Below are 19,835 nucleotides of genomic sequence, written 5' to 3' on the forward strand. Positions count from 1 at the left end.
GGTTCGCCTATAGCTTATTGGATTTCAGCTGAAGTGATTTATATTGAATCTCTGGGCTTCTGTCAGATGTGTAGGTTTAGGGACACGTAGACCTATAAGTGAATTATTGAAATGATACGGCATGGTGTATTATATTCAGGAAGTATGTTTTCCAGAGGGTCCAACATATGCTGTATATGCTCACATTAATCCCTGGTATTACAATCTCAAGATATACATTGTGGCAATTTGGAAGTATTGGATTGTTAATCCCATAGAATGTCACACTCAAATACCATTTACTCATTCATGATTACAATGATGCACACACACGCGCGCGGATGCACTGGGCTGTGAAGGCCCCCCGGAGACAGTGCGCAGAGCCGGCGCAGGATATCCTAAATGGTAAAGTCTTTTGTCTGTATGTCTTTTTGGTTACGTGTAAGACCAGCCGTCCCCAGTGGCGTCGGCTAATAGGGGATCCTAATAAATCAAATCAAATCAAATGGACACACTTTAAGCAATAACCCTTATATCAAATGTGAGCGCTCACAATCACATCCGGACAAACATTTATACTACATTCAAAGCAAACCGTTTATATCCAAACCACAACTGAAACCGCAAGCCATCTCTGTTTCACAGTTGAAGGGGATATTTTAAGACTATCTCTAAGTAGTGAATGTGGGATCAGACTCTGATGATGCTTGAAAGACAGAGTATAATTGACATACACTGAGTGTACAAAAAACATAAGAACATCTTCCTAATATTGAGTTGAATCCCTTTTTTTTGCCCTCAGAACAGCCTCAATTCATCGGGCATGGACTCTACAAGTGTCAAGCGTTCCACAGGGATGCTGGCCGTTGTTGTCTCCAATGTTTCCCATAGTTGTGTCAAGTTGGCTGGATGTCCTTTGGGTGGTGGACCATTCTTGATACACATGGGAAACTGTTGAGCGTGAAAAACCCAGCAGCGTTGCAGTTTCTGACACACTCATGCCGGTGCACCTGGTACCTACTACCATACCCCGTTCAAAGACACTTAAATATTTTATCTTGCCCATTCACCCTCTGAATGGCACACATACACAATCTATGTCTCAGTTGTCTCAAGGCTTAAAAATCCTTCTTTAACATGTCTCCTCCCCTTCATCTACACTGATTGAAGTGGATTTAACAAGTGACATCAATAAGGGATCATAGCTTTCACCTGGTCAGGCTATGTCATGGCAAGAGCAGGTGTTCATAATGTTTTGTACACTCAGTCTATATCATTATCCAATCAGAAGTCTTTTGAAGTTTTGATCCACAGCCGACCCAGACAGTAGTGCTGAGCGATAAACCAACATAAACGATAAACCAACATTTTTGTTATTTTTGGTTTTTAAAGTTATTGACCGACATCGGTTCAATTATTTGAATTGTTTTTTTTTGTGATCTGTGATCTCACTGCAGTTTCTGTAGACATAAATCAAATGAAGCCTGAACTGTGCGATGTAGTAGGGAGTTGTAGTTTCCAACAGGCCACTATTCTACATAGTTTAGCACAGAAAACGTGGTAATTAACTACAATTACCATAGTCCATTGCGAGCCCGCTTAAACTTGTCCAGTCTGTGCAGAGCGGACATGGAGACTGAGAAAATAGAGAACTTGTGATCGAGAGGGATAGAAACCAGTTGCTTTGGGAGCCTGAAAATACATGATCAAAGTGATTGATAGTTGGAATAAAGCAGTCATTAAAGTATGCCAAATTTACTTTGAAGAACTTCTAAAATAGTGATTTTGTCAGACAGCATAGGCAGCAGCTCTATAGAGATGAGAAAATGACTTGGAATTAAATAATAAAGTCATCAAATATATATATATACACACACACAGTGGGGCAAAAAAGTATTTAGTCAGCCACCAATTGTGCAAGTTTTCCCACTTAAAAAGATGACAGAGGCCTGTAATTTTCATCATAGGTACACTTCAACAATGACAGACAAAATGAGAAAAAAAATCCAGAAAATCACATTGTAGTATTTTTAATGAATTTATTTGCAAATTATGGTGGAAAATAAGTATTTGGTCAATAACAAAAGTTTATCTCAATACTTTGTTGGCAAGACAGAGGTCAAACGTTTTCTGTAAGTCTTCACACACAGTTGCTGAGGTTTTCACACACAGTTGCTGATATTTTGGCCCATTCCTCCATGAAGATCTCCTCTAGAGCAGTGATGTTTTGGGGCTGTTGCTGGGCAACACGGACTTTCAACTCCCTCCAAAGATTTTCTATGGGGTTGAGATCTGGAGACTGGCTAGGCCACTCCAGGACCTTGAAATGCTTCTTACGAAGTCACTCCTTCATTGCCCGGGCGGTGTGTTTGTCATGCTGAAAGACCCAGCCACGTTTCATCTTCAATGCCCTTGCTGATAGAAGGAGGTTTTCACTCAAAATCTCACGATACATGGCCCCATTCATTCTTTCCTTTACACAGATCAGACGTCCTGGTCCTTTTGCAGAAAAACAGCCCCAAAGCATGATGTTTCCACCCCCATGCTTCACAGTAGGTATGGTGTTCTTTGGATGCAACTCAGCATTCTTTGTCCTCCAAACACGACGAGTTGAGTTTTTACCAAAAAGTTATATTTTGGTTTCATCTGACCATATGACATTCTCCCAATCTTCTTCTGGATCATCCAAATGCTCTCTAGCAAACTTCAGACGGGCCTGGACATGTACTGGCTTAAGCAGGGGACACGTCTGGCACTGCAGGATTTGAGTCCCTGGCGGCGTAGTGTGTTACTGATGGTAGGCTTTATTACTTTGGTCCCAGCTCTCTGCAGGTCATTCACTAGGCCTCCCCGTGTGGTTCTGGGATTTTTGCTCACCGTTCTTGTGATCATTTTGACCCCACGGGGTGATATCTTGCGTGGAGCCCCAGATCGAGGGAGATTATCAGTGGTCTTGTATGTCTTCCATTTCCTAATAATTGCTCCCACAGTTGATTTCTTCAAACCAAGCTGCTTACCTATTGCAGATTCAGTCTTCCCAGCCTGGTGCAGGTCTACAATTTTGTTTCTGGTGTCCTTTGACAGCTCTTTGGTCTTGGCCATAGTGGGGTTTGGAGTGTGACTGTTTGAGGTTGTGGACAGGTCTCTTTTATACTGATAACATGTTCAAACAGGTGCCATTAATACAGGTAACGAGTGGAGGACAGAGGAGCCTCTTAAAGAAGAAGTTACAGGTCTGTGAGAGCCAGAAATCTTGCTTGTTTGTAGGTGACCAAATACTTATTTTCCACCATAATTTGAAAATAAATTAATAAAACATCCTACAATGTGATTTTCTGGATTTTCTTTCTCATTTTGTCTGTCATAGTTGTAGTGTACCTATGATGAAAATTACAGTCCTCTCATCTTTTTAAGTGGGAGAACTTGCACAATTGGTGGCTGACTAAATACTTTTTTGCCCCACTGTATGTATGTGTGTGTATATATATATATTTATTTATTTATTTATTATTAAAGTAATGTGAATAAATTATGGTTAATAAGTGATAAGAAGTAATGAACAGTCACTACCGTCAACAGTGTTGTTACAGCCTTCAACCAACAATGCAGAGTGCATTTAATTTAAATAAATAAATAAATGAAATCGAAAGTCGTGATTATTTTTTTATCATCGTACCAAAGCTGAATTGATCTCAAAATGCACTAATCGCTCAGCATTACCAGCCAGGCATACCAGCCAGTGGATGAGCTGCAGTAGTTTCTCTCCAGTGACTGTGAAGGCCTGGCTGACTGGTGTGTGGGTGTGCCTGGCAGTATTAATTCCTCCTGCTGAGCATCTGACTGCAGGGCTGTGAAGGTATCCTTGATCAAGGACATGGCCTCCACCATAAAGATATTTCAGAACCACCAGACTGGATCTAGCAGTGTTTCCTGTAGATTAGCTAGGCTGGTTTTTAATGGTAAAAAAAAAGGGTTCCAGAAGGGTTCTGCGACTATCCCAATAGGAGAACCCTTTTTGGTTCCAGGTTCTTCAAAGGGTTCTCCTATGAGGACAGCCAAAGAACCCTTTTTGGTTCTAGATAGCACCTTTTTTCTAAGAGTGTAGGGGAACGCTGTACTGTATCTAAACGTCCTTTTAAGCAGAACTTGAACAGGCCTAGACCGGACCAGTTGGTTTCAGTATTGGGAGCAACATTTCATGAGGGCTGTATTTCATATGTGCAGCCATAAAAACAGAAGCCTTTGAAATATAAAGCATACCTCTTCAGAAATCCTAAACACATCTACTTATACCCGCTATGCATTGAAATCCCCAATATGTCCCCGTGTGATGTTTGTCATCTAGTGATGATGAAGGCTCCCTCCCTCCATCCCTCCTTCCCTCCCATGGATAAGGAGATTCTCATCTTTTCTACACAAATCAAAGTGTCGGGCCGAGGCGGGGATTTGCCTGCAGTAAATGCATGGTTTCTTCGGGGGCTGGCAAAGCGCTGGCTCGCTATCGATGCCAATCAAAGTTGCCTACAGGAACAGTGTTGGCACTCTGTCAATGTGCCGTGTTGATTATAGAGTAGGAGAGTAGCTCGCGTACAACCCAGCACTGTCGAGGAATCATGAATCACAAAGAGGTGGAGGATTTTACACTGCAACTCTTTAACCATCTGCAGATGCTCTGAATGGTTGGCAACTGAACATTTATACAGTATAGTGTAAAATGCAATGACAAAACGTGCATACAGAAAACACAGACCTTTGGAATCTTGGAGAAAAGCATTGGGGGTTGAGAGAGAGAGAAGCTTACTTAGAAAACAGAGAGAAAGACACTGTAGAGAATATTCTGCAAACCCCACAGCCTGCACCGGTTCATGCTGAATCACTGGGAAAGGGAACAATCAATATTGAAGTGAACTGTTGAAGCCCCAGTATTCAGAGAGGCTGGGGAGCTGCTGTATATCTGAGAAATGTGATGGACTGGCCACTGGCTGCTACAGCAAACAGAAGCTTACCTTCGTGTGTGTGTGTTTCAGAGAGTGAGAGAAGGGAAACATCAAGAGAGTGAGGAACAGTGTGTGTGCGCCTGTGTGCTTCATAGATCGGGCAAGCTGGCAAACTCAAAGAGAGTGCGGAACAGACAGAGTTGCTTTTTTTCAGGTAGAGGCAGATCTGTTCTATGAAGATGCGGGGGAACATTGATTTACTGCTGCCCAGTACAGATCCCACAAGGCTCATGCGAAGGATAGTTAAGCTAGCCCTACAACTCATTTATTAACTCATTACTTATTTTTTTATATACCTTTATTTAACTTGGCAAGTCAGTTAAGAACACATTCTTATTTTCAATGACGGCCTAGGAACGGTGGCTTAACTGCCTTGTTCAGGGACAGAATGACAGATTTTCACCTTGTCAGCTCGGGGGATCCAATCTTGCAACCTTACAGTTAACTAGTCCAACGCAATAACGACCTGCCTCTCTCTCGTTGCACTCCACAAGGAGACTGACTGCCTGTTACGCGAATGCAGTAAGCCAAGGTAAATTGCTAGCTAGCATTAAACTTATCTTATAAAAAACAATCAATCAATCATAATCACTAGTTAACTACACATGGTTGATGATATTACTAGATATTATCTAGCGTGTCCTGTGTTGCATATAATCTGACTGAGCCTAAAAGCATACAAGTATCTAAGTATCTGACTGAGCGGTGGTAGGCAGAAGCAGGCAAGTAAACAGCCATTCAAACAGCACTTTCGTGCGTTTTGCCAGCAGCTCTTTGTTGTGCGTCAAACATTGTGCTGTTTATGACTTCAGGCCTATCAACTCCCGAGATGAGGCTGGTGTAACCGAAGTGAAATGGCTAGCTAGTTAGCGCGCGCTAATAGAGTTTCAAACATCACTCGCTCTGAGCCTGTGGTTGTTTCCCTTGCTCTGCATGGGTAACCCTGCTTCGAGGGTGGCTGTTGTTGTTGTGTTGCCGGTTCGAGCCCAGGGAGGAGCGAGGAGAGGGACGGAAGCTATACTGTTACACTGGCAATACTAAAGTGCCTATAAGAACATCCAATAGTCAAAGGTTAATGAAATACAAATGGTATAGAGGGAAATGGTCCTATAATTCCTATAATAACTGCAACCTAAAACTTCTTACCTGGGAATATTGAAGACTCATGTTAAAACGAACCACCAGCTTTCATATGTTCTCATGTTCTGAGCAAGGAACTGAAAGGTTAGATTTCTTACATAGCACATATTGCACTTTTACTTTCTTCTCCAACACTTTGTTTTTGCATTATTTAAACCAAATTGAACATGTTTCATTATTTACTCGAGTCTAAATTGATGTTATTGATGTATTATATTAAGTTAAAATAAGTGTTCATTCAGTATTGTTGTAATTGTCATTATTACAAATAAAATTATACAAATCAGCCGTTTAATCGGTATCGTTTTTTTGGTCCTCCAATAATCGGTATCGGTGTTGAAAAATCCTTATCAGTCGACCTCTAATCCTAAAACCTCACCTCAGCCCATAGTTAAGCCCAGTCATTTCAACTCCTTGGAAAAGAGCTTCTTGCAACTTTGCTTCTTTCTCTCCCTCCCTCTCTCACTGTCCCTCTCCCTCCCTTTCTCACTGTCTCTCTCCCTCGCTCTCTCACTGTCTCTCTCCCTCCCTCTCTTACTGTCTCTCTCCCTCCCTCTCTCAATGTCTCTCTCCCTCCCTCTCTCACTGTTTCTCTCCCTCTCTCTCTCTCTCTCTCTCTCTCTCTCTCTCTCTCTCTCTCTCCCCTTTTCATATTTCATCCCATTTTCTGAGAAGAGGCAGCAGGGAACGGCATCTTAAATCAGTCCAGAAGGGAAGGTGGACAGGGAGGAGGGGGACTGACTGACTGCCATCCTGAACCCATAGACACATACATTATTCATGCTTTCTAAGAGTCAGTGGGAGAGAGAGCTCCTTAAATAAAGCCAGTGGCACTGACTGAGACACAGGCCAGTCCTAATCCTCCATCAAGAGATGAGAGAGATGGGCCCTAGGCCCTTTTCACCGGCCGGCTGCTATAACAGGTACCTCTAAGAAACATCCTCCCTTTGGATAGAACCCTGAAGACTTTAATACTGTCTGTTTGGATTGAACCCTGATGACTTTAATACTGTCAGTTGGGATAGAACCCTGAGAGCTTTAATACTGTCAGTTTGGATAGAACCCTGAGAGCTTTAATACTGTCAGTTTGGATAGAACCCTGAGGACTTTAATACTGTCGGTTTGGATAGAACCCTGAGAGCTTTAATACTCTCGGTTTGGATAGAACCCTGAGAGCTTTAATACTCTCGGTTTGGATAGAACCCTGAGAGCTTTAATACTGTCTCTTTGAATAGAACCCTGAGAGCTTTAATACTGTCGGTTTGGATATAACCCTGAGAGCTTTAATACTGTCGGTTTGGATAGAACCCTGAGGGCTTTAATACTGTCGGTTTGGATAGAACCCTGAGAGCTTTAATACTGTCGGTTTGGATAGAACCCTGAGGGCTTTATTACTGTCGGTTTGGATAGAACCATGAGGGCTTTAATACTGTCGGTTTGGATAGAACCCTGAGGGTTTTAATACGGTCGGTTTGGATAGAACCCTGAGGGTTTTAATACGGTTGGTCTGGAATGCTAATAAAGAAACGTGTTGTTATCCCTACTTCCGTTCTCCTCTGCCGCCAAGAGTCTGGCTGAATATCTCTCTTGGAGGCAGCGTTCTCTTTTGTCTCTGGCACTGTTTCCAATCTTTGCGTGTGTTTGTGGCTTGGGCTCACACGTCCCAGCGTCCTCCTGTGCGTCAGATCTCTCTCTGTGGATAGTGGTCGTCAAAGCAAACACAGTGAGCTGCTGAACATCCCATGTGATTAGTCAAAGGAAAGGTGGCACCCTGGTACAGCTGCAGAATGGCAGGCATGCTTTCTGTTGTCTCTGCCAATGCCCATGTCTGCTTGTTGCTGTTTTGCTGCTGTTTTGTCCTTTCCCTCAGATTCTGGACACTGAAGGCTAAAGCCCTGAACTGAACTTTGACTTTGCCAAAACATTTTCTAAAGATGGATTGCTGTGGAAACCCAACATAAATTAATCTAGCTTTGATTACATTTGATTCAGTTTCTATGCTATCAATAAAGGTATTTCATGTCTTGAAGTCAGCCACAAAGTAGCTTAAAGAAATCAAACACCTTTAAAATGTCTGTCAAGTTGCACTGGAGCTTGAAAAAGTCATTGAGACTGAAAAGCCAGACCTGGCTCTCTGCTATTATGAAAATCCATCTGCACTCTGGGCCTTTGAAAAGATCATTGTGAAAAGCTGACAGATTTTCTATTGAATTATAAAAGTTTAACTTTGTGGATGGAGAGATTGTACAGCAAGCGTTTGCAGCCAGAGATGTGTGGGTGTGTGTGTGTGTGTGTGTGTGTGTGTGTGTGTGTGCGTGCGCGTCTTCAAAATGGGTAGTTGATCTGCTCTGTGCATTGCAGCCTCGCACACTGTGATGATGAGATGAGGAAGAGGATGAGAAAGAGGAAGACAATAAGGAAGAGGCCATATAGCTCGTGTGTTACAGTCAGTAGGTGATGACGTTGTCTATTCTTATTCCCTTTAGAGGTGGCTGTGCTGTGCTCAGGCTCAGTGTTGTTCTGGACACTGAAGGCTAAAGCCCTGAACTGAACTTTGACTTTGCCAAAACATTTTCTAAAGATGGATTGCTGTGGAAACCCAACATAAATTAATCTAGCTTTGATTACATTTGATTCAGTTTCTATGCTATCAATAAAGGTATTTCATGTCTTGAAGTCAGCCACAAAGTAGCTTAAAGAAATCAAACACCTTTAAAATGTCTGTCAAGTTGCACTGGAGCTTGAAAAAGTCATTGAGACTGAAAAGCCAGACCTGGCTCTCTGCTATTATGAAAATCCATCTGCACTCTGGGCCTTTGAAAAGATCATTGTGAAAAGCTGACAGATTTTCTATTGAATTATAAAAGTTTAACTTTGTGGATGGAGAGATTGTACAGCAAGCGTTTGCAGCCAGAGATGTGTGGGTGTGTGTGTGTGTGTGTGTGTGTGTGTGTGTGTGTGCGTGCGCGTCTTCAAAATGGGTAGTTGATCTGCTCTGTGCATTGCAGCCTCGCACACTGTGATGATGAGATGAGGAAGAGGATGAGAAAGAGGAAGACAATAAGGAAGAGGCCATATAGCTCGTGTGTTACAGTCAGTAGGTGATGACGTTGTCTATTCTTATTCCCTTTAGAGGTGGCTGTGCTGTGCTCAGGCTCAGTGTTGTTCAACAGAAGGTATGCAGTAATTAGACAGAGGTTAAGGGAGTGTGTGACCTTTCTCTCCCGTCTCCATACATCTCTCAGAAGGACGGCAACTAAGTATCGCCTTGTTTTCTTACAATTAAAATCGCCCAATCACTCCCTCCTGCATCTCCACCTCATTCACTGTTTACTCTCCTCCCTCACTCTTTCTCTCTCTCTTTAATAACCCTCCCACCCACCTTTACTCTCTTTCTGGCATCTCTCTCTTCCCTTTACCCTCTCTCTTTCTCTTTCCCGATTTCTCTCCTTCTTTCTCTCTTTTGCTCTCTCTCCCTTTCTCTGAGTTCCCACTGTTCTCTCATAACTATGGAATGCCTCCCTCCCCTGGTCGTTCTGAACAGAAGAGAAAGGCCAGTACTGTTGATGAGAGTCCGTTCCACAGCCAGGACTGTAATTATGGCTATCTCTCTATTCACACCCAGACCCTGCATTAGACACACATGGAACTGCTGCAAATGACTTCTCACTCTCTGCAGTCATGTACTTAATGACAAACCCACACTCCATTATTTAGTGAGGAAACGATCATTTCCCCCTCTTCTTTGTTTGAGGAGTCTTTGTTCGAACAGCACTGCTTGCTGAGATTCATTTTGGGTTTTGCAGTCGTGTTGGTTGCTAGTGAACGGTGTGGCGCTATAACGCTGTGTGCTTTTCTCAGGGGGCTGAATGTACACAAGGCTTTTATTTATTCTTATCTATGTTTATCTTATCTGGGTTTGCTCTACGTCATTCTACGGGGCTATATCTAGTCCAGGTTGCTGCTCACTTTGAACCCCCGCTGCATGTCTGTATTTATTTCCCAGTCTTGGCAGAGCACCTTGGCCTGAACAATAGCCCTGGTAGTGATGGCTTTGTCAGTGTAGTGTCTCAAAGTGAAGTAGCGCTCTGTTTTATTGGACTTCTCAACACTGTGTATGACAGTGGCCTAGATTTGGCACGAGGGACTACCGTCACTTTTCCAATGAGAAACGCTCAGTTTGTGTTTTCCGTTGCAAACCGTTTTGCTACAGTGTGCCCTAATGAATACGGGCGTGTAGTCCCTATTAGCAGCATGTGATCCAATACACTGGGTCCTCAGCCTCCTGAGCCTGACGCTGCTACGCCGGGCTGGCTCCTGCATACATTACCATGAGTGATGGGCCTCCATTGTTCTAACTTGAAAGGATCCACGGTTATTCTGATGAGCCGTGGGAAAAGGCCACATTGCTAAGCTTCCTCTCCTCTCTTTTATTTTTCTCTCTCCCTCTTTCACTTTCCCCTCTCTCTCTCTCTCTCCCTCTCTCTCTCTCTCCCTCTCTCTCCCTCTTTCCCACTCTCTCTCTCTCTCTCTCTCTCTCTCTCTCTCTCTCTCTCTCTCTCTCTCCATCTCTCCCTCTCTCCCTCTTTCACTTTCCCCTTTCGCTCTCCCTCACTCTCTCCCCCCTCTCCCTCTCTCTCTCCCTCTCTCTCGCTCTCCCTCACTCTCTCCCCCCTCTTTTTCTTTGCCAGTCCTCTCTGATTGTTGTCATCCTCTCTGCACACAAAGACCACATGTGGAGGGATGACTATGGTGCTTTTCTGTGATGAGCAAACCTTGGCAGGGACAGCCCTGCTATCCCAGAGTGCACTGCACTACTAACAATATTACACTCCTCTAATTGGTAAGCTAAATAACACTAAGTTGCCATTCAGTGATAAAACCCCAACAAAACATATGTGTTTTAATTCGCAGTGCATAGTCCCAGAATGGTCTACACTAGGAACACATTAGGAATCATGTTGTGTGTGTGTGATGCACTCGTGCAAATCTTATTAGACCCAAGGTACGGTAAATAGGACAGTGTGTTGTTGTTTTTGGTGACAGCCTTGTGAGATGTGAGTGAGTGATGCAGTTGACACAAGGCTGCGTTAACTGATAGAGGTCCTCTTTATTAAACTGATAATGTCCTCTTTATTCACTGTTCCTCTATATAGACTGTGTTAACTGATAGAGGTCCTCTTTATTCACTGTTCCTCTATATAGACTGTGTTAACTGATAGAGGTCCTCTTTATTCACTGTACCTCTATATAGACTGTGTTAACTGATAGAGGTCCTCTTTATTAAACTGATAATGTCCTCTTTATTCACTGTTCCTCTATATAGACTGTGTTAACTGATAGAGGTCCTCTTTATTCACTGTACCTCTATATAGACTGTGTTAACTGATAGAGGTCCTCTTTATTAAACTGATAATGTCCTCTTTATTCACTGTTCCTCTATATAGACTGTGTTAACTGATAGAGGTCCTCTTTATTAAACTGATAATGTCCTCTTTATTCACTGTTCCTCTATATAGACTGTGTTAACTGATAGAGGTCCTCTTTATTCACTGTACCTCTATATAGACTGTGTTAACTGATAGAGGTCCTCTTTATTAAACTGATAATGTCCTCTTTATTCACTGTTCCTCTATATAGACTGTGTTAACTGATAGAGGTCCTCTTTATTAAACTGATAATGTCCTCTTTATTCACTGTACCTCTATATAGACTGTGTTAACTGATAGAGGTCCTCTTTATTCACTGTTCCTCTATATAGACTGTGTTAACTGATAGAGGTCCTCTATATAGACTGTGTTAACTGATAGAGGTCCTCTTTATTCACTGTTCCTCTATATAGACTGTGTTAACTGATAGAGGTCCTCTATATAGACTGTGTTAACTGATAGAGGGCCTCTTTATTCACTGTACCTCTATATAGACTGTGTTAACTGATAGAGGTCCTCTTTATTAAACTGATAATGTCCTCTTTATTCACTGTACCTCTATATAGACTGTGTTAACTGATAGAGGTCCTCTTTATTCACTGTTCCTCTATATAGACTGTGTTAACTGATAGAGGTCCTCTATATAGACTGTGTTAACTGATAGAGGTCCTCTTTATTCACTGTTCCTCTATAGAGACTGTGTTAACTGATAGAGGTCCTCTTTATTAAACTGATAATGTCCTCTTTATTCACTGTTCCTCTATATAGACTGTGTTAACTGATAGAGGTCCTCTTTATTCACTGTTCCTCTATAGAGACTGTGTTAACTGATAGAGGTCCTCTTTATTAAACTGATAATGTCCTCTTTATTCACTGTACCTCTATATAGACTGTGTTAACTGATAGAGGTCCTCTTTATTAAACTGATAATGTCCTCTTTATTCACTGTTCCTCTATATAGACTGTGTTAACTGATAGAGGTCCTCTTTATTAAACTGATAATGTCCTCTTTATTCACTGTTCCTCTATAGAGACTGTGTTAACTGATAGAGGTCCTCTTTATTCACTGTTCCTCTATAGAGACTGTGTTAACTGATAGAGGTCCTCTTTATTCACTGTTCCTCTATAGAGACTGTGTTAACTGATAGAGGTCCTCTTTATTAAACTGATAATGTCCTCTTTATTCACTGTACCTCTATATAGACTGTGTTAACTGATAGAGGTCCTCTTTATTAAACTGATAATGTCCTCTTTATTCACTGTTCCTCTATATAGACTGTGTTAACTGATAGAGGTCCTCTTTATTAAACTGATAATGTCCTCTTTATTCACTGTTCCTCTATAGAGACTGTGTTAACTGATAGAGGTCCTCTTTATTCACTGTTCCTCTATATAGACTGTGTTAACTGATAGAGGTCCTCTTTATTCACTGTTCCTCTATAGAGACTGTGTTAACTGATAGAGGTCCTCTTTATTAAACTGATAATGTCCTCTTTATTCACTGTACCTCTATATAGACTGTGTTAACTGATAGAGGTCCTCTTTATTCACTGTTCCTCTATAGAGACTGTGTTAACTGATAGAGGTCCTCTATATAGACTGTGTTAACTGATAGAGGTCCTCTTTATTCACTGTTCCTCTATAGAGACTGTGTTAACTGATAGAGGTCCTCTATATAGACTGTGTTAACTGATAGAGGTCCTCTTTATTCACTGTTCCTCTATAGAGACTGTGTTAACTGATAGAGGTCCTCTTTATTCACTGTTCCTCTATATAGACTGTCTGTTAACTGATAGGGGTCCTCTTTATTAAACTGATAATGTCCTCTTTATTCACTGTTCCTCTATATAGACTGTGTTAACTGATAGAGGTCCTCTTTATTCACTGTTCCTCTATATAGACTGTCTGTTAACTGATAGGGGTCCTCTTTATTCACTGTACCTTTTTATATTGACAGTGTTTACTTATGGAGGTCCTCTTGAAGCCCACTGGGGTCTCACCTCCCTCACCTGTCTCCTCATGAATTGACTAGGCTGCTCCTTGTCATAGCAACCTAGGGTCATGACAGACTCTGTCTGGTTTGGAGATCACTCTATTTTCTATCACAAGCTGTGTGTGTGTGTGGTGTGTCTGTGTCCGTGGCATCGTGTACGTGAATGCCTGTGCGTGTGGGTTTCCATATGAGATGAACGGCGTGCTCTGAACCACGGTGGGGCAGCGTCCACATTTTAAAGCCACTGACTTATCTGGGTCACAAGGTTTAATTGGATCCTTCTTTACGGAGAGGCGGCGACCGGTTCACAACGTAAACAAATCGCAGGACCTATCAGACGACCATTTCCAAACGGATCCAATCAGAGGCCCATTACCCGTCCTATAGCCCTGCGCCTGGCTAGAGAGGAAGCAGGGAGCCATATCATAGACATCGTAGAGGGGCCTTTGTTGTATTAGAGGGTCATCAGGTTAGACATTCCCTGACTATACAACACAACACTCTTCTGTTTATCGCACACATTGAAGCTGACACAATACGATACTCCAGGCCTGTGTTATTAGGCCCCGCTTTCTTTTGCTCTGGAGTAATGGCATTGTATCAATATGAGCTACTGTTCTACTGACCAAGGGTGTCATTCTGTAAGGCAAGGTGATACTAGAGCCGTATTTACTGATATCGTAGGCCTAGAATTACATTCGCTGTTTATGGGCACCGATTCCCATATATCTAATGAGATGTCACATCCAATATGGCCGCCGTCTCCTCTATACACACCAGACTGGTAAACAATGAATGTGCCCTATCTATTTAGGCTACACAAGGCTTTCTGCTGCAGTGAGGCACAGAGACAACTCTAAACACTCTGAGATGGAACATTCTCTTCCTTTCCCTTCCTGTGTGAATGCCTCTCTGTGTTTAAGTGCCTCACTGAAGAAGACGACTCCTGGTCTCACACCGTCGTTTCTTTACTGCATCCTGACACTCGCATGCACAGAGGTGTGTTTGTGCGTGCGTGTGAAAGCGATAAATTCTTGGAATAATTTTTCTAGCCTCTCTCTCTCTCTCTCTCTCTCTCTCTCTCTCTCTCTCTCTCTCTCTCTCTCTGCCTCTCTCTCTGCCTCTCTCTCTGCCTCTCTCTCTGCCTCTTTCTCTTTCTCTTTGCCAGGGAGTAGAAAGTAGGTCAGAAACTGTGGCAGTGTTGGTGAAGAGTAAACAGGCTTCAACGGCCAGGCAGGGATGTGATGTGTGTCAAGTAGTTCTAGAGTGCCGCGGCCCACAGTGCACTGCTCCCCGCCACTAATGAGGCCGAACGGATAGATGGAGGCCTTTAAACATATCTGTCCAATAGATTCCAGCTCATGCAGCACCATGCGAATCACAAGAGGACTGCCTCAAGGCTTGGAGAGCATCCCCAATGAAATACGGTTGGAGAAAGTCAGATTTACTCTTATCCATGGCATTATGGTTAAGAATCATAGGATATCATAGGCTGTTGTTTAGCTACAGTTTGTGTGCTAGCCCTCCCTGCCACAGGAAGTCTTTGGAATGTAAACTATGCATCTGGAACAGACATAGATGTTTGGCTGCTATGACAGATGTGAAACTTCATCTCAGCTTTAGAAATCATCCAGGCAGATATTGCTCCTCGTCCCTATTCAGTAACACAGCAATTGAGAATTTACATTTACATGACAACAGTAACACAGTCGGAGCCTGCAGCAAAGTTGCGTGACGCATTAATGATATTGGAGGTTAAACTGCAATTGCTTTGTGCCAAGGAACACAAGCAAATGCCCCAGAGCAAGTCTCATCTCCCTCTTGGAAATGAAACGGCAATCTGCCTGCATTATAGATCCTGTTTCAGATAAGGTTTCATGCCACCTGCCACCTGTTAATTCATATTGGAAGTCAGAGTCAGAGTTACTTTACCTCTTGTACTCACCTGTCCAGATGTTATCAACTCTAACACATACAGACTGGGCTCAACTAACTTCTACCATGTCCAGGATTTAACTGGCTGGAATCAGCAGAACCTCGCAGGGATGTGTGTAGCCTATATCTGAATTCAGATCAAGCCCAGTGGGTGGTCCACAGTTGAGACGTGAGCGTCTGACCACAGGAAGGCACCCAGAATAAGAGGGGAGCACAGCTGGCCTCGTCTAAGGCCGTCTCAGGCCCCATGAGCGATGGACAGAGAGTTGGAGCCTCGCTGCCTTGGCCTGGGCTAACAGAAAGGAAGGGCGAGTGGGAACAATCCTGACTGATTATGCGGAGCGTCGCCTGGTATGACGGATCTCCTTGGCTCCAGCGATGCCGGGCCCGTCTAGACCGGACTCTGGAAGATAGATAAACCATTCTGCCTTCTAGTCCCTGGGTTGTAGCCGATTCATCAGACCGGCCCACAGCGGAGGAGTTATGTGCCATAAACTCATGAAATACCCAGCTGGGATGAGCTGTGGGAAATGACAAGGGAGGGCCCCGCACTTTATATATCGCCTGCACTCATTTTTTCTTTATTGATTTATTTCTATATTATTTTCCGATATTGACTTTGCTCTCGCTGGGAATCGTGATTACTGTTGAGGAATGGCAAGCTGGTCGGCTGGGGACTTCTCTCTCTGTGCTTCAATACTGCTCAGTCACCTCGCCTTCACTGTGTCTCACCTAGACTTTGCTCCCCATCTCCTCAGTCAGGGAAAACCAATGGAGATTGTCTTTGGGATTATCCACCAGGAAAACAGTGTGGACCGGAGCGTTGGTTTTGGCGGTGTTGATGCGTTATATGTTAGCTAAGCTCATAAGCCATCCCCTTCCTTGTCTTTGTTTTCTTATTGGCTTAAAGCAATTAAAATCTCCGGGGTGGTGGCTTGGTTTCTGGGGGCTTGTCGGGGAGCGCTCTCTCTGGGGAGAATAGTGAAGGACTGCCAGCCTGCTTTATGAACAGGGATTAATAACTCTCCCAGTTAATAAGGACAAGTTGCACAGAGACAGGGACGAAAGTTTGCGGTTTTGCATTGATTAAGTTATGACATACTTTCCCTCTGTCAGTGGAAAGGCACTGTGGGACTCTAGTGGAAGCTGGCGGTACTGCTGGAGGAGAGTCATTTCCCCCTGACCTTTTTATTAGAAGTGTGAATAAATTGTCATGGATTGGAATTGTAAGATGTGATAAAGGTATGCATGAATAATGTAAACGAATAGAGAAACCAGCTGGATGGAAGTGCTATGGTATTAATAGGGTTGTTTGCAAACCCAGGAAACTGTGGCAAGTAGACTCACTTTCCAATGTTTGTGTGTGTGTGTGTGTGCCCCAGTTTCTCTCTGTTGGAGCTGAAGTAGGTGTTGGAATTCAATCAGATATCGCTGTACTCAGCAGATTGGATTTAGTCATAGAAGTGTTTCCTATATTCCATCAGTGTCGAGAGAGAGAGAGGTAGAGTGAAAGAGAGAGACTGTCACCCTAGTTAATAGTAGAGTGAGACATCTCTGAGGTCTAACTAGGAAACAAAATAAGCTCTGAATGTTCTAGAAATTGAGCTGTTGTCAGTCTGAACTGTGCAGCTCTGTAACCTTTTGTCTGGCTTGGTACTGCTGTGTTGCTGAGCCAGTGTAGCTGTGAATGCAGGGAGGGTCAGCTGAAGAGAGACTGTGTGTAAGTATGGATGCGCGCGTGGGGGGGGGGTCTGTTTTCTGTCTGTCACTGGGAGAGGCAGCCTGCTTGCCAATGGCACACACCACACGCTTCATAATGACATTATACACTCGACCTCCACAGAGTTCAGACCTCCACAGAGTTCAGACCTCCACAGAGTTCAGACCTCCACAGAGTTCAGACCTCCACAGAGTTCAGACCTCCACAGAGTTCGGACCACCGTTACTGTATTAGCACTCCCTCTCTCTGGGGGAGATCTGATCTTTCTCTCTGTTATCTACATCTCTGCCTAGCTCTCTCTCTCACTCTGTCTATCTCCCTGTTTTCATCAATCACCCTCTCTCTCTCTCTCTCTACCTCTCTCTCCATCTCTCTCTTTTCTCTTATTTTTTGTTCATTTTTCCTGTGATGTGATCGATAAAGGGCTAACCTTTCCATCTGGCCCACTGGACTTCACAGAGGCAGCAGTAGAACAGGCAGCAAGAAAAAACCTGAAGGGAAATTACCTGCTAGACTACAGTATGATCTGCTAGACTACAGTATGACCTGCTAGACTACAGTATGACCTGCTAGACTACAGTATGACCTGCTAAACTACAGTATGACCTGCTAGACTACAGTATGATCTGCTAGACTACAGTATGACCTGCTAAACTACAGTATGACCTGCTAGACTACAGTATGACCTGCTAGACTACAGTATGACCTGCTAAGCTACAGGATGACCTGCTAGGCTACAGTATGACCTGCTGGACTACAGTATGACCTGCTGGACTACAGTATGACCTGCTAGACTACAGTATGACCTGCTAAGTTACAGTATGACCTGCTAGACTACAGTATGACCTGCTAGACTACAGTATGACCTGCTAAGTTACAGTATGACCTGCTAGACTACAGTATGACCTGCTAAGTTACAGTATGACCTGCTAGACTACAGTATGATCTGCTAGACTACAGTATGAACTGCTAGACTACAGTATGACCTGCTAAGTTACAGTATGACCTGCTAGACTACAGTATGACCTGCTAGACTACAGTATGACCTGCTAAGTTACAGTATGACCTGCTAAGTTACAGTATGACCTGCTAGACTACAGTATGACCTGCTAGACTACAGTATGACCTGCTAAGTTACAGTATGACCTGCTAGACTACAGTATGACCTGCTAGACTACAGTATGACATGCTGGACTACAGTATGACCTGCTAGACTATAGTAGGACCTGCCTGCTAAATTACAGTATGACTTGCTGGTCTGCAGTATGACCTGCTAGGCTACAGTATGACCTGCTAGACTACAGTATGACATGCCTGCTAAGTTACAGTATGACTTGGTAAGCTACAGTATGACTTGCTGTTCTGCAGTATGACCTGCTAGGCCACAGTATGACCTGCTAGGCCACCTGCTAGGACTACAGTATGACTTGCTAGGTTACAGTATGACCTGCTCGGCTACAGTATGATCTGCTAGGCTACAGTATGACCTGCTAGATTACAGTATGGCCTGCTAAGCTACAATATGACCTGCTAGACTACAGTATGACCTGCTCAGCTACAGTATGAGAGACGTGAGCACTGAGCAATACCTTAGTATGAGTAGAGTTTGCCTCGAGACACCCCTGTCTCCTCACTCTCTCTCTCTCGCCTTTATCTCGCTCTCTCCTGTATCTCTTTCTCTCTCGCTTTCACTGTGGGTGACTTGGCACAACTAGGCAGATTTCAAGGTTTCCTCCACCCGTTTGCCATGTTCATTTGTAGAGGCATCCGTTTGGAGTGGTTGTGAAATGAAGTACTGGCAGCGCAGGCAGCTCCCAGTGATGACCGTTCTTTAACACATTACAACAGCAATACTCTGGCTCATTGAGATATGAGGATGTATGCTACACACACACACACACACACACACACACACACACACACACACACACACACACACACACACACACACAGTATACCTAACTGAATAGCTGACACTGTGCTTCACAGGAGGTTGGTGACACCTTAATTGGGGAGCAGACTCGTTCTAATGACTGGAGCCGAATCAGTGGAATGGTATCAAACACATGGTTTCCATGGTTTCCAGGGGTTTGATGCCATTCCATTTGCTCCATTTCAGCCATTATTATGAGCCGTCCTCCCCTCAGCAGCCTCCACTGCTGTGCTTATACGATATGTTTCAGGGGAGACTGAAAGCATTCTTTGTTGTTGACTGGTAGCATTACACCATAACACAAGATGTGTGGGACTGTAATGTGTCTGTGTTTTTCTGTAATGTATGGAGGTGTTTAGTGAGCAGCTGTAGAAGTGTCCTCTTGTCATTGGACAGCTGGTACAGTTACGTCTCACAGGCATGGCAGATCCTTTTAACTCTGACTGGTGGAGGAGGAGCATTCTACTTCCACTGATGAATCAGCTGCTTTATTGCTGTGTAAACACACGCAGGCAGGCACACACGCACTGGTGCACGCCACACTGACACACACACACACACACACACACACACACACACACACAGGCACAGGCACAGGCACTGGCGCTGAATACATTGTCTCTGAGGAACTATGGCGAATACTTAATTAGTGTCTGCGCTGAAATGGTATGTGGGAATGTATCTTCTGTGTGTTGTGGGACAGGGCTTC

At 43.6% G+C, this 19,835-nt stretch overlaps 1 protein-coding gene across 11 annotated transcripts in view; it reads left to right on the forward strand.

The window, feature by feature from the left end:
• LOC110499983 (membrane-associated guanylate kinase, WW and PDZ domain-containing protein 2) overlaps positions 1-19,835 on the forward strand; it is a 285,735-nt gene that overhangs the window by 13,981 nt on the left and 251,919 nt on the right. The gene's annotated exons all lie outside the window — the stretch shown is intronic.

Source organism: Oncorhynchus mykiss, chromosome 21, assembly GCF_057628025.1.
Source record: "Oncorhynchus mykiss isolate SJ-2025 chromosome 21, ASM5762802v1, whole genome shotgun sequence".
Classification (NCBI taxonomy): domain Eukaryota; kingdom Metazoa; phylum Chordata; class Actinopteri; order Salmoniformes; family Salmonidae; genus Oncorhynchus; species Oncorhynchus mykiss.